This window comes from Protopterus annectens, chromosome 3.part0 (assembly GCF_019279795.1).
Source record: "Protopterus annectens isolate FY-2018-M chromosome 3.part0, PAN1.0, whole genome shotgun sequence".
NCBI lineage: Eukaryota > Metazoa > Chordata > Ceratodontiformes > Protopteridae > Protopterus > Protopterus annectens.
The window spans coordinates 1,642,367,382-1,642,383,070 of record NC_056731.1 but is presented as its reverse complement, the minus strand read 5'-3'; the positions used below and the strand labels follow the sequence as shown (position 1 = coordinate 1,642,383,070).

The following is a 15,689-nucleotide window of genomic DNA, read 5'->3' as shown; positions in this document are numbered from 1 at the left end:
CATACAAGGAAATCAGTAGAAATATGTATCTCATATGAGCAAACACTTTGTCAGCCATTGCACAAACCCACTACTCACTGTTGTGCTATGAAAAGTAAATAATAGCATGCATTAGTTCTGTTTACTGTCCATTTACTCTACATGTCATGAAACTACATGTGGAAACATAACAAAATGAAGGCCACATCTAAGAATATGCCTCATGTTTACAATGCAGCCATGTGTTACCTCCCCCCATGCACTGCAACCTGGTCTTTCAGTACTTGTTCACAAATACATAAACTACACTGCATGCATTAATAAGAAATGTTGTGTGCTATACCATGCACATCTTTAGAATTACAATACATATTCAGATTTCAAATACTTATAGTAATGTTTACACCTGTTTGCATGTAGTTTGTAAAGCTGTCTAATAAAGTATACCTGCACATTGGAACACAACCACCACATCATACACACTGCACACTCATCAAGCTGGTAACATGCAGAACTTGAAATATCTTGACAGTTGAGCATGCCTACACATCCATTTCATGCAAACCTCCCAACATCTTCTCTCCAACATCCACTGCTGATGTCATTCACCATGGGTTGTCCTGCAGGCTTGTAAAAGTCAGAATTGTGCACTTGCATAAAGTATTGTGTTCCCCAATCTGAGTACTTAGATAGGTAAGGGGTTTGTTCTTACTGCAGTCAACTGGGAGGTGTGTGTGTGCCTATCTAATCAGAAGAGCATAAGTGTGTATCCAACAGTAACCACTCCAATCCCATGAAGTGCCAATTTTTTGACTCTTGCACATGTCTACATATCCATTTTATGCTGGCCTTCCAACATCTTCAGTCAACATCCACTACTGATGTCATCCACTATAAGTTGTCCAAGTACTGTGTTCTCTAGTCTGTGTCCTTAGGAGGTCTAATCTCAGTGTGTGTGTGTGTGTGTGTGTGTGTGTGTGTGTGTGTGTGTGTGTGTGTGTGTTTGTGTATGTGTTTTTGCACTTGCTTGATATTAGAGAGAGCATTGTACACCAGCATGTGGGACACTGCTGTTAGCATTTTCTCCTCACCAGACACTGCTGATGTCATCAGCTATAAACTGTTTTCTGTCACCCTCCAAGTCAGACTTGAGCTGTGGTGCTTGCCTTAAATAAAGAGTTCTGGGGTATGTGTGTGTGTGTTTGTGACTTGCTTGACATTAGAGAGAGCATTTTACAATAGCATGTGGGACAGTGTTATTAGCATTTTCTCCTCACTGGGCACTGCTGATGTCTGCTGATTTGCAGATGTACAGTATTTCTATCAGGGCAGGGTCAGCAATTGACATGTAAGCCAGGCACAAGTCATCTTATTCTGCATGATACAGATTACAGTGACATGCTTTTAGTCTATCCACATATGTCATGGCATGGTTTGTAGGGCCTGTATTTTCTTCATGAGAAATCATGGACCTTTTCTATATGGACACTAATAATATCCTGGCTGTATGCAACAGGCACATGTGAGTTGTTAATGCTAAATCCATGTCTTTCACATCTGTTAAATGTCCTGACAGAGGTCATTGAGACCATGCATGATGAGAACATTACCATCCTGTGAAACTTGACCAGGCCAAGGCATTTGACACAAATCCACACAGAGGTATTCGCTCAACACTGTCAGATGTGGCCATAAACACTTATATTATCAAGTGAGTAGACCACTGGATCATATATGTGGCATCCAAATATGTTGAAATGTGTGAAGTGACATATATCTCTGGTCCATTGATCAGGTCCGTACATCAGGGCTGTTTGCTATGCCCTTTTCTGTCCATTATTTAAGTCATAGACATCAAGCTTGACTTACACATCCTGTGTCTAAACAGCTGCCTGGAGGACTACAGATTGTGAGAAATCATTGACTCTAACTGTGATATTAGTATAATATGGACAATATCAACACACATGTGAGCAATCACTGAGTCTAACTGTGATATTAGTAATACAGACAGTATCAACACACACCAAAGATAGGTGCCACATCCATGACAACACATGAGATGAAGCAAAAACTTGGAGGGATTTGTTACATTATGAAAACAAATGCACAAACCAAGGATAATGTAGACATCACACCCTATAAGCAGACCAATTGATATGTGACCTGTGTTCTGGGGTAGATGGTGTGTGGAACAGTCACCAGCATATGGCCACAGTGGTGAGTACTCACTTGTATATAACACAACTACTGAGTATGTGCAGGACATCCACATCAAAAGCCATAATACCTCTGTAGTTCGCAGCCTTCATCACACCAGTAACTGAGTACAATGCACTCTTCTTCATGTACCTCACTACACATCTACCAGTGATGTGTAACTGAAGTGTAACACCTTTGCTACAGTTAGCTACCTATTTCCCATCCACTAATCAAGATTTTTCTTGAAGAGTGCTAATGAAGAACTTTGCTTGACATAGATGGGTAGCTTGTTCCAGAGTATAGGAAGTCTCTGGGACAGGAATCTATTCCTCCAGCGTGTCCTGTTTATTGTGGTGACAAGGTTTAGGTCCCTAGAGCATGTAGCTTGGAGGAATTGGGATTTCTTTAGGTGTAGCATGTACAACATCTCTGGGTTTGACATAGCTTTATATGTTAGGCAGAGATCACCTCGGAGTAGGAGATATGCTATGGAGTAAAGCTGGAGTTTTTTGAGGTGGTTAGTGTAGGGCATTTGTTTGAGGCCAGTGATCCTCTTTGTGAGATACTTCTGTGGCCTTTCCAGCTGCTGCAGATGTCTTGTGAGGTACATTCCAAAAGGGGCGTTGTACTCTATAATGGATCTAATGAGTGACGAGTAGAGGGGAACAATGACCTCTTTTTTCCTGGATGAGAACCCTTTTATGATTACTAAATGATAAACCCTGGTAATCATTGCAGCATTCTGCACAATCTCGCTAACCTAGATTGCTGTAAGGGAAACAGTTTCGCTATCCATATTGCACTACATGGTATCCTGTCCGCCAACACTTTTGTCTACCACAAAACTGTGCTTGTTTACATTTAAATGTGGTGCATGGCATGAATATGTAATTAGTCCTGCTGCGCACTGTGCAAACACATAAACTCCATGTAGGCTTTGCACAAAGCCAACTTGGAGTTTATTGAATCCTGATGAAAGTGTTATTCAGTAGAAACTATAGTTTACAATTGCATTAGTTTAAAAATTCTAACAGTTAAATTTTGATGCAGTTTTTCATTTCAGATCAAGACGTTGTATTTCTGCTGCACTGCAACAAAAATATATATGAAGAAAATAATATGTATTAGTAACCTTATCTACTATACCCACTAATAATAGCAACAAAGTAGCAAATGTCAGCTTTTTCCTTATGTATACATTTTTTGTGTACATTCATAAAAAATGTGTACGTTTTGCTAATGCTTTTAATAATATTTACAAATGGCATTATTTACCAAACAGTAGTAGGGTCATACCAGTACTAGTATCAGTGGCATTTCTGCTGATTTTCATGTTGGCTGTTATAAGACACCATGCTATCATAGTGCCTTATGCCTTTTACTGGATATTTATGCATATTTAAATAATGCTCATATAGAGGCCATACTGTAGGGAGGAAAATACACTCTGGAGAAAGGAAATATTGTGTTTAAGGTGACATTGTCCTTTAAATGCTGATGTTTCTCAGCCACATTAGCCTTGTGGCTAGAAATGCATATGTTTGTTTTTAACTGTGGTTAGTCTGCATTTGCAGTCCAATATTTTATGGGAGTTTCTTAAATCCATACTCCAGAGTCCTTGGTATTCTGATTTTTGTGTGCATTTCTGCATCACTTCATTTGCATAACTACTCTGTTCCTCCATAGAGTATCTGTCCTTACTCCGTACTTGTCAGAGTTTATGAAAAGTGTAGGGCTTGGGTATCTCTGTTTTCATACATAGTTTCCTCACTCATTTGTACAGCATATTTGTGAATACCACTCATCATCTTTATCTTGTTTTGTTGACAGAAATGAGAGATTAACTTATTATTCCATTTGGCTATATCTCTACGAAATAATCCAAATTTAAAAGCATATGTACTATATATATGCAGCACACCATCATCACAAAACATTTGTTTTACCCATTTAAAACATTTTTAATTTTTTTATTTGCCTTGCATTTTCACTGTTCTGCTATTTAGTTGTTCTGTAGTAAATGTGATCAGTTTTGATTGGCTGTTCTGTTATTTATTGGTTTTGATGCAGATGTGATCAGTTTCAGAAAGTGTGGTAAAAAAAGCTACAGTGCTACTTTCATCTAAGCAATCAGCAATCAATAATACTGTCTAAGCAGGCCATGGCTGAGGTTTCCTTCCCATGTTACCATGAATTGGTTAGTCTCTAGAAAGTTGCAAGAAACTTGTGAAGCCTGAATCATAGTTTACATTACAGGTAAAGGTGAAAATGGTGTTGGAATGCCGCTCAGGATATGGACCCTTGCTATAATGAAAGTTATCCAACCTAAGTTGTCTAGAATATCATCTAACTACAGTGCAATGTAGCTATCAAGTATTGTGATTTTTTTCAGTGCCCTGTGACCAAATCATAAATGTAGTTTCCATTTTTTTTACTACTGCAAAATGTCCTGCTTGATCTCTCTACTGTTTTCATTGATAACTCCCATTTTTTTGTATTCTGCATTCTCTATAATTCTTTTAAACTACTTCATATTGAGAAATTAGTATTCAGGATTCTCTTTGTCTACATCCTAGGCTGTTTCTCAGAAATGAGACATGGGATACAGAGGTACACTCATGGTCTTCTAGAAACAGGTTCTCATAGGTTCATTGGAGTTTGCCTTACAAACCCACAGACAGGACCCAATCAGTTTTCTAGGGTCCAGCAGTAAGAGAGGATGGAAATACAAGGTTTGCAAACACCTCATGTTCCAAAGCCAACAATCACACACACAAAACAATAAAGGCAGTGGAGCAGCACTCCACAGCAGCCCAAATACCAGACTATGTAATCCAAAAAGGAGGATGGTGATAGATAGATCAGATTCACAGAACACACTGCCAGTAAAGCTGTGTGTTCTGTGAACACCCACTGTTATAGGTAAGTAGGACTTACACAGTTGTACTATGTTCAACAAACACATTGCCTTACTGGCATTTGGGTAGATACCCAAAGCTTACCCAGCCTGGAAGGAGGAAGGATAAGGGTCCAGGAGTGCCTGGAGAATAGTCCTAGCAAAACTTGTTCTGTATCTAGAAAAGACATCCAGCTTGTAGTGCTTCTTAAAGGTAAGGACAGAGGACAACATTTCTGCCTCTAGAATACATTAAGAGTCCACTCCTTTCCAATACGCCTTTGAAGAGGAAAAAGTCCTGGTGGAATGCACCTTTATCTTGCCTGGATTCGCCTTGCCATGGTGACAACCAATGTGCAATAGTTTGCTTAGAGACAGGTTGATCCTTCTTTGCCCTCATGTAGGAAACAAAAAGCCTTTCTGCCTTCCTGAAAGGATTCATTCTGTCAAGGTAGTACCTGAGCTGCCAGTGCATATCCAAAGTATGAAGTATCCTCTCTCCCTTATTTTGAGGTTCTGGGAAAACACAGGGAAGTTGATAGATTGGTTGAGAGTGAATACTGAGACCACTTTCACCATGAAATAGGGGTTCATGTGTAATACAACCCTATCCCTGTGGAAAATAAAGTAAGGTTGTCCCACCATGACAGCTTGCAGCTCAGAAACTCACCTTGCAGATGACAGAGCAATAAGCAAAACAATTTTCCATTTTAAGAGCTTCAGATTAGTCTGACTAGCAGGTTTGAAGTGTTATAAGGTTAATTTTTCCAGGACATAGTTGAGATACCACTGTGACATCCCCACTCTGGGAAAGTAATCAAGGGGCCTGAATCCTCAACACTGACATTGGAGAGGGATGCTCACTTGGAATACAAATGGATACACTCAGTATTCCCAGATGCAAACCTCTCTACATCAAGCACAATTTCCCTTAAGAGTACACAAGAAACACACTCAGTCTTGAGTTAAGTCCTCAGCTGAGTGTCCAAGCCAAGTCCTCCAGCACCCAGTCTGTGAAACCAGTGCTTTGTGTCCCTGCCCCAAGCAGCTGACACACACACTCTTTGAGATTTGATTTTCACACACACGCACACACACACACACACACACACACACACACACACACACACACACACACACACACACACACACACCTGGGAAAGGCTGGCACAGATTTACTAGCTATGCCACCTTCTGCCCAGACTATAAGGTAGATTCACATTCACCAGTCAGTTACTATAAGGCTCTTAAAAGGTAATCCAATTATACTGAGTGAAATTAATATTGATACAAATGGTAATGTTGACCAAACAGTCAGGCTTTCAGGAGTGGCCACAGTTATCACCAAATAAATATATGCAAATACTTTCAAAGCTTAAATATTTTCTAAAAGAACCAGCCACAATGAAAAGTGTAAATATATTTAATAATAAATAATAAAAGAACAAGAAAATACTAAATATCTATTTGCAGTAAACACCAGAGTTTCAATCACAGGAAATATTAAAAATAACACATCTGGAAAGATTCACACAGTTACATAAAAACAATGCTAAACTACTCTTACTGTGTTTTCCTGAGTGATATAGAGAATTACTGTCCCTGGTCACTTACTAGAGTGAAGTAGGTTAGTGGTCTTCCTTCTTTTTCAGGTTCCAAGAAACAGATTTCTCAGTCTGACTGAGAGACTTCTCAATATAGTATCTAAATATTATCTTTGGAATAGCTTACAGAATGATATCACATCTGGTCATCTGACTCTGTTTCCCACATTATCACCAACACTAGACGCTGCCAGGAGTTTAGCACCTATGTGTTACCATACACACATATAGAGCTTTTCTCAGATCTGCTGCAGCTCCTGGAAGTCATAAAACAATTGCAAACCTCTACCCTTCAAGAGTAGCAATTAGTTCACCCCAATGACAATACAGAAAGCTTCCTAGTACAGACTTTTTGTCTCAAGCTGCAATCAGAACTGTAAGATACAATCTTTATGGCCTAATTTAATTTCAGCTATTTTCCAAAGTTAGCTGGGACTCAGCTTTACCTCTTCTCTTCCAGTATCATCTGTTACAATATATACATTTGAACAGTTACAATAATGCATGTGCAGTTCTTTTCTTTCCAACAGGGCACACTGTTGATACATATTTAACACAAGCAACTTTACAAATACATTTTCAACACAAGCATCTGTACAAATCACTTTGATATTCAAATACCATATAATTCTTTACTAACTTCCAGCTAGCTGTGCTGGCATATGTTACATATCCACTGCCCTACTTCTCCTGGCATAGCTGGCAGTACCTCATATTGTCACACGCACAATGGAAGAATTTGTTTGCAAGTGGGCGTCATATGCAATACTCCTTTCATGAAATGTTTTACCAAAAGAGAAGAAGAAATAGGGGGTGTCCATTGGCAGACAAGCAGAAATGGCCACTAAATGTGCCTTAATGTACACATATAATAAGTCATCCTGAAGTAGCTCACACAAATATTTCAAGGTCAGAGGGATGTTGACCTCAATGGACCACATGCTCCCATTTCACCATCACTTTGAAAACCTCATCTGTTTGTAAACATAATATTTTCTAGTAGCAGGTTTTCTGGCCTACTTTAACACTTGATGCACATACTCATGAAACAAATACCTAAACTGAGTCAAGAATTAATCATCCAGGCTGTCCGTTGTAGTTGCGCCAAACTGGAGTACACCAGATGCCCCTGAGACTGTGTGAGCAAATCCAGAGTATGTGGAAGTTTGTGGTAATTGCCCTTGAACAATACCATTAGAAGGCAGAATCAGGATAGCCTGGGCCGGTAAGGGATCAATGCAGTGATCTTTGGCTTTTCTTTTGAATCTTCAGAAGTATCTTGTGAATCAGTGGAAATGGTGAAAATGCATACAGGAACATTCCTTTCCAAAGTTACAAGAATGCATATGTCCTTCAAGCATGGCTGCAAGAAATTTGGAACAGAATTTCTCCATGTGTGTATTTATTTTGAAAGGAGGTGAACAAAGTTATTTCAGGCATTCCCCGCATCTGGAATAGATCCTGAAACTCCACTGCCTTGAGCTGCTACTCATGCAGGTCTGCCTAAGATCTGCTTAGTTTTTCTGCCACAGTGTTTTGCTCTGAAAGGATGTATGAAGCCTGAAGAGTCACATAATGCTGTAAAGCCAGCTCCCACACCATCATTGCCAACCAGCACAGATAGTATGACCTTGTACCCCTTGTTTGTAGAGGTACTATATCATTGTAGTGCTGTCCATAACCACAAGGAAGGGACCTCGAGTCCATAAATGGTGAAGGACTTTCAAGGCATGGATCACAGTGAACATTTATTTGATACTGATGTGCTTCTATGCATTCTTGGGCCTTCAAGTGGCTTGCACTTGCATTCCTATTGACACAGCTTCCCAAATGAAGTCAGACAAATCTGTTTGGACAGATTGCACTGGAATAACTGAAAAAATGATACTCAGCTCTTCTATCCAGCACTGTAACTCCCTTCTGATGAAGAACAGCACTGGCAACTGGGATTCTAGGGAATGTAGGTGCTGGGTCCAACAATACTGAGCATACTATTGAATGAGAATTATGGATGCCATCAGTCCTAGAATTTTTTAGGAAATCACTTGTTGAGGGTATGTTCCTCCAGGAGAACTCCTAAAACATTGTCTGGTAGGATAGGATCTTGTCTTTAGGAAGAAAGGCCATTCTCTTGTTGGTATTGATTAGCCAGCCCAAAAAGACAAGTTTTGCAAAGGTGTCAGGCATGGTTTCTAAAGGTTCGACTTGAATCCTAGCTGGGATAGTGTAGTCAAGACTTTTTCTAGTGATTCTAATCATCTGGATGTAGATTCTACACATCAGCAAGTCATCCAATTAAGAAAAATGTGAATACCAAGAGTGTATCACTGAGCCACTATTGGAGCAAGGCATTTGGTAAACACTTGAGGTGCAGAGGATATCCCAAAGGGCAGTGGACAGAACTGATAGTGTGAACCAGACACAACAAATCTGAGATATCTCCTGATGCAATGAGCAATAAGGATATGATGATACACATCATTCATGTCCAGGGTAACAATGAAGCAGTGGTCTGCCAGAAGAGAAATCACTGTCTGCAAGGAGAGCATCTTGAACTTGGGGACCTTAACAAAACTGTTCAGAAAGGATAGGTCCAACACTAGTTTCCATGACTTCTCTTTTTTGGGAACCAGAAAAATTCTGGAATAGAAACCTCTCTCTTTATCTCTCTCTGAAGGGGGCAACAACTCTATGACCGCTGAGTCCAGAATTTGCCAGAATATAGGACAGAATAACAAAGTCTGGTCTGGTAGGTGAGGGGGAACCCTCCTGAACAGAGGCAAATATTCCTTCCACTGCCACCTGTAACCTCTGCCAACAATGTTGAGCACCCATTTGTAGGAAACTATTGATGGCCAGGCCACCTTGCTGAGAGCTAGCTTTCAAGACAGAACAACTGGAAGAGAACTTGGGAATGATAGGAGCTGAGCCTTGGCACAGTCATAGGTCAAAATGAGGGTTATCCTTTTTGGGAAAGGACTCTTTTTTTGTTTAGTTAGGCAGAGTTCTCATCCTGCCATTTCCTTTTGGTGCCTTTTTTTTAGTTTGTTCTTATTCTGCTAAAGGGTGGGCAAGTTGGGGGTATGGAACATTTTAGACACCCCTGGCATCAGTTTACATCTGTAATTCCAGTCTTTTAGGATTTGATTAGCTGCTGTATCAAATACACAATCAGAATCAAATGGATCATTCATGATCTTATTTTTTACTCATCAGAAAAGTTTTGGCTGTGCAACCAAGCATACCTTTTTAACACCACCAACATCACTGCATTTCTAATTACAGTATTAGCCCCCTGCAGGGCAATTTTTAAAGCATGTTTAATATTTGGGAAACATTGGAAATAAACTCTTTCACATAGACTTTCTGCTCATCGTGTACGTAGGCAGCAAACTTATCTAACTTATTTTCACCTCAACACAAATTTCCACATGAAACACTGGTAGTTAAACACTTTAAAAGCTACCATGCTGGAATGCACCAGTTTCTTCTCCTGAGATTTTAGTAATTTGACAAGTTTATCTTGAGAGACTGGGTTAAATGAAGATATGGACTTTTATTGGCAAAGGTCACTAGTGATACAAAAGCAGGGTCCACAGCCAAGGGGGCTTGGAGGCTAGGCATGATCGAGCCCACACGGAATTTCTTTAGCACTTCTTTTAGACAGAGGCTTATTTAGCAAAGGAGAATTGCAAGCTTTCTTAAAAACATCCTCCAAGGCTGGGATCAACAGAGGGAAGGTTGTCAAGTCTGGGACATCATCCTCCAAAAGATCATATACCCTGCTGATCTTGGGGGCAGAAAATGTTTGCTCCTGGCTGAATACTTCCCTAAATACAGTGAAAAGGGAGAATATATTTGAATCCATCAAATCAGGGGACTAAAAACTAGCCAAATCAATACAAAATAATGACTGCATGGTCAGCCAGTAAAAATTAACAAATTCCACTACTCTCCCTCTAAATAGCCATCTGAAGTTGAACACTGCAATCAATGAGTAGTTTCAGTAACATAGTCCAAAGCACAGAATATATGCACAAAGTCTCCCAGTTTTTGTAAAAAAAGGCTAGTTTCAGTCTAAATAAATATATACAGGCTAAAACAGCATTAGAGAAGAAAAACCCAAATTCCTGTCAGAAATGTATACCATACAAAATGGTGCCAAAAATCACAATTTTAACAAAAAAATCATTTAAAATGCTATAATCCTGTTTAGTCACCTCAAATAATCATAACCCCCAAAGAAAAAAACTGCAAAATCAGCAATTATTCCTGTCAAAAGCTACACCCAAAGCTTTTAATCAACAGAAAAAAAAAAACAGGAGCAATTAACTAGGGCTCTGGAAGAATAAGCCAATGAGAGGAAATGAAGCTTAATGGCCTAAGCATTTGCAAATGGCCATAAACACTTTTGAATAGTTAAAACATCCCAGAAATCAACAATCAGCTTAAAATAAAGTGTGTAAGAATTATACTGTGCAAAGTAAAACCCAAATATATGTCACATTTCTAATAAGAAAAAATAGTCAAAGCAGCAAAATACACTATTCTAACACTGACAGAAAAAAGCAGCACCTGAAGAGATCCAGAGTAAAGAGCAGTCTTCCAAGAAATCCCTCTCTTACTATGGTACTAGAAAACTTAAAGAGTCCTGTCTGTTGTCTTGTAAGGCAGTCCATGTACTGCCAGGGGATTGGTCCATCTCAACCACAGACAGGCAGAGGGAGGGACTCTGAGCTTTTGTAGACTGCCAAAGGAAGGTAGCAGGGTACTACTAATTGAATGCCAGTAAGGCAGTATGTTTGTTGAACATCAGATTTTTAATAGTCTTGAAAGTCTAATTATATTCTGTAATCCATCCATTTGGGAGTGATATGATGAAGTAAGAATAACCTTAATTCCTAATATGGTACATAATTCCTGTAGCATATGGGCTGTTAAATTCAGTAGCTGTTCTCAAACTAATGTGAATGTATTATTCCTGAATGGCTAAAGATCTTATACAGTCACAATGCTTCTTGTTTGGGGGTGGCTTGTAGTACCAAGTGCCAGCAGGTATAGTCACATGTAGCAAGAATATACTGCCACAAATCCATTGCAAGGGGCCAAATCATGTCTATTTCTATGAAGACAGAACTTTTCAGTGAGGACGTAGTTCCAAGGGGACCTTGGAAATTAATAAGAGAAGATAAGCTTGACTTTAGGATTAGACTGACAATGCTTATAGGTTCATAGGTTCATAGGTTCATACTAGGCTATCTGCCCGAGGGCATTTACAAGCCTAGCCCATAGTTTTGTGGCTTACGCCACCCCTTTAGTATGGGGAACTATACCCATTATTTTGCTGTGCCTCTGTTGAGCAGTGACACTGAGGTAATCCCTGGGGTATATCTGCGATCTCCCATCCATTGGTCAAGATTTCTCTTGAACAAGGCCAGCGAGGTGCTCTGCCTCACATATACCGGGATTTTATTCCACAGCATAGGGAGTCTTTGGGTGATGAATCTATCCCTCCAGCGTCCTATTAATAGCCGTGTCGAGGTTTAAGTCTCCGCCCTTGTGGCTCTGACGGATCTAGATTTTTGAGGTGAAGCATATTCATCAAATCTGGGTTTGACATGGCCTTGTATGTTAGGCAAAGGTCACCTCTGAGCAAGCGTGTAAGACTGAATAGAGCTGGAGTTCTTTCAGTCGGGCAGCATAGGACAGATGTTTGAGACCCTTTATCCTTTTGGTGAGGAACTTTTGTGGCCTCTCCAGCTGCTGCAAGTGTCGGGTCAGATACATTCCGAATGGGGCATTGTACTCAATCATTGGTCTGATGAGTGATGAGTATAGGGAGACTATGACCTCCCTTGATCTAGATGAGAATCCCTTCATGATAAGGTGGGCAATGTAGAAGGTCTTCCTAACTACTTTAGCTACATGGGTGTCGAATGACAGACTACTATCAACCTGGGTCCCCAGGTCCCTGATAACTTCTTCTATGCTCAGTGGATTGCCACCTATTTGGTAGCTAGGGGAATAATTCTCTCAGTGGTTCTTTCAGAGAGAAAGACCTTTATCTTAGATATCAACCTCTTAACTTCACTCAGCTCTTCTTTCACAGAGAAATATCTTTATCCTAAATTGTACGATTCAATTAAAAGCCCAGGGCTTGTCCGGGATTTGAACCCGGGACCTCTCGCACCCAAAGCGAGAATCATACCCCTAGACCAACAAGCCACCCTCATTTATATCTTTTGTCATTTTTGGCCAATAGAAATAAAACACTCATTTTCTGTAACTTTTGATGTGGCCTTCATGTCCCCAGTAGCTGATCATAAACAAGATACAGTAGTGCTTCTAAGTATCCCTAACACACTACTAACAGTAAAGTTTCTTCTAAGCTTTCTTCTTGTTTTAAAGTGTGCATCCATTGCTTTTTAATCTGATAGTTTTGCTCATTTTATTAATCAACTAGAAGAAGCTTATTTAAATTCTTCTTTAATCTCCCATTCTTTATCTACCAGTTTTGGTTATATTATATCAGTTGTACATACTTCTCTGCTTTTCATGACCGTAATTACAGGGAAAAAAAGATTTAAATCTAAAGCTAAATACATTTGTAAGTGAGAGGGAACATCACTCCGGTTTGCATCATTGCATCATGAAGGGATTCACATCTAGATCAAGGGAAGTCATAGTCTCCCTATACTCATCACTCATCAGACCAATGATCGAGTACAATGCCCCATTCGGAATGTATCTGACCCGACACTTGCAGCAGCTGGAGAGGCCACAAACGTTCCTCACCAAAAGGATAAAGGGTCTCAAAAATCTGTCTTATGCTGCCCGACTGAAAGAACTCCAGTTATATTCAGTTGCTTACCGCTTGCTCAGAGGTGACCTATGCCTGACATACAAGGCCATGTCAAACCCAGATTTGATGAACATGCTTCATCTCAAAAATCTAGATCCCTCAGAGCCACAAGGGCGGAGACTTAAACCTCGACACAGTTATTAATAGGACGTGCTGGAGGGATAGATTCATCACCCAAAGACTCCCTATGCTGTGGAACAAAATCCCGGTTTATGTGAGGCAGAGCACCGCTGGCCTTGTTCAAGAGGAATCTTGACCAATGGATGGGAGATCGCAGATACACCCCAGGGGTTACCTCAGTGTCACTGCTCGACAGAGGCACAGCAAAATAATGGGCATAGTTTCTCCAAACTAAAGGGGTGGCGTAAGCCACAAAACTATGGGCTAGGCTTATAAATGCCCTCGGGCAGATAGCCTAGTATGAACCTATGAACCTATGAACCTATTTCTGCTATTTACTAAATATCACATCTCATAATAATAGTGGAGTAGCCTTTGATATTCCCCAGACTTGTGTATTGACGCTAGTGCTAAGTAGAGCATTATGTAACTTGTGTAACTCTTTAGATAGGGATTCTAATCTCACAGCAGTCAAGTTATATGTGTATATTCATGTAAACCTCGCTGACCCTCTTCAAGTGAAACTTTGATAAGTGAAAGGGAAACCACAAATTTGTCCCAGGTGTTCCACCTGTGTCCCTCGCTGACAGGGGTGACAGGTGCTATGATAAACTCTTGGATAGGCTTGTAAGGGTGCCAGAGCCTTTAGCTTAGTAACCTCCTATGATTCTATGATCCTATGATTCTATGTGTACATCCTGTCTCTTATGTTTATTCTCTGACTGTACAGACTTCCTTTGATTATATCAGTAAATGCCAAAGAATTACTATACCCAGTGTCAATCAGTGTTATCTCCTTCTGACTGTCCAGCAGAATTCCTTCCTCAAAATGATGGAATGCCTTGTGGACTTTACTGTAACATATGCTTAGAGCAATATCAGGTGATATACCTACTTTGGGTCTATATCACGTGATCCAACAGTGAAATGTTCGAAAACATAATAATCGACCCCTAAATATCGAACCGTCAGAATGTCGAATGGTTCAATGGAGATCGCTGTACAGTGTGGACATGGAAGTTTTCCATTGTCTGCACTGTAGTGCGATCTTGGAGTTGGTATATTTAAGTAGCAGGGGTGTGGGTGTGCAGGGGGGCTTGCCCCTCTGCTTAGAACATTTTAATGCCTTGTTTGGGTGGGTTTTTTTTTTTTTGCCGTTCGACATTACAGCGTTTCAATATTTTGGGGTCGATTATTACGTGTTTGAACATTTCACTGTTCGATCACATAATATAAATGCCCTACTTTCACTGTAATGGTAGCAAAGAACTGGTAATAAGGCACTCAAGTGGGGTCTGAAAAAATGATTCTGTGACGTGGTCTTGTTACATAAGGACTTTTCAGTCTGATAATTCCTGGATAAATGAGAAGAAAGTCAAAGAATTTGCATAAAATGTTCTCAACCCATATGATTGTTGCATGTTTTGTCGTGAGGCTGTGAACCTCATACCCCGGCACTTCCCTCCAATAGTGAGATGTCATTACACAGTCTTCATTTTCATGATTTCATCAGCTGTAAAATCTTGCATTCTTGTTTATTTGTGACATTAGCCTTTCATACATGTAAAGGTTAATGTTTTTTTTTCTGGGCATATCTCCTGCTTTAAAAGTAAGGATTCTAAACTAGTATCGGGAACTCTCTGTAATTACATTGCATCTTAATAGAATGGTAGGATTTGATTATATGTGATGGGTGCTTCCACAGCACAGACAAACTACTGCAAGCTAGCTGGGAATTGACAGACAACAGAGACAAATGTTATAACTCTCACTGGCACTGAGTCCATTGACAAGCACATCTGCCCTTTCAAAGGACATTGGCAATGATTCAGTATCATATTTTTCTGTTAACTTTGACAGCTTACTATGTTCTGGAGTTGTAACTAGATGCACCGGTAGTAGTACTACACAATGCATAAGATTGTCACTTCCTAGGAGGTTCTCTGCCAGCTTTGTTCTATTTCTTCTAGATACTCTTCTCATTGATGTTCTGATTCTAAATGTTGGATATGTAACTAATACTGAG

At 39.9% G+C, this 15,689-nt stretch overlaps 1 non-coding gene across 1 annotated transcript; it reads right to left on the bottom strand.

Annotated features, from left to right (window-relative positions):
* Window positions 1-12,834: 12,834 nt before the first annotated feature.
* Window positions 12,835-12,906, bottom strand: TRNAP-UGG. Its single transcript has one exon. It is a non-coding gene; the product is annotated as a tRNA-Pro (tRNA).
* Between the last annotated feature and the right edge of the window lie 2,783 nt (window positions 12,907-15,689).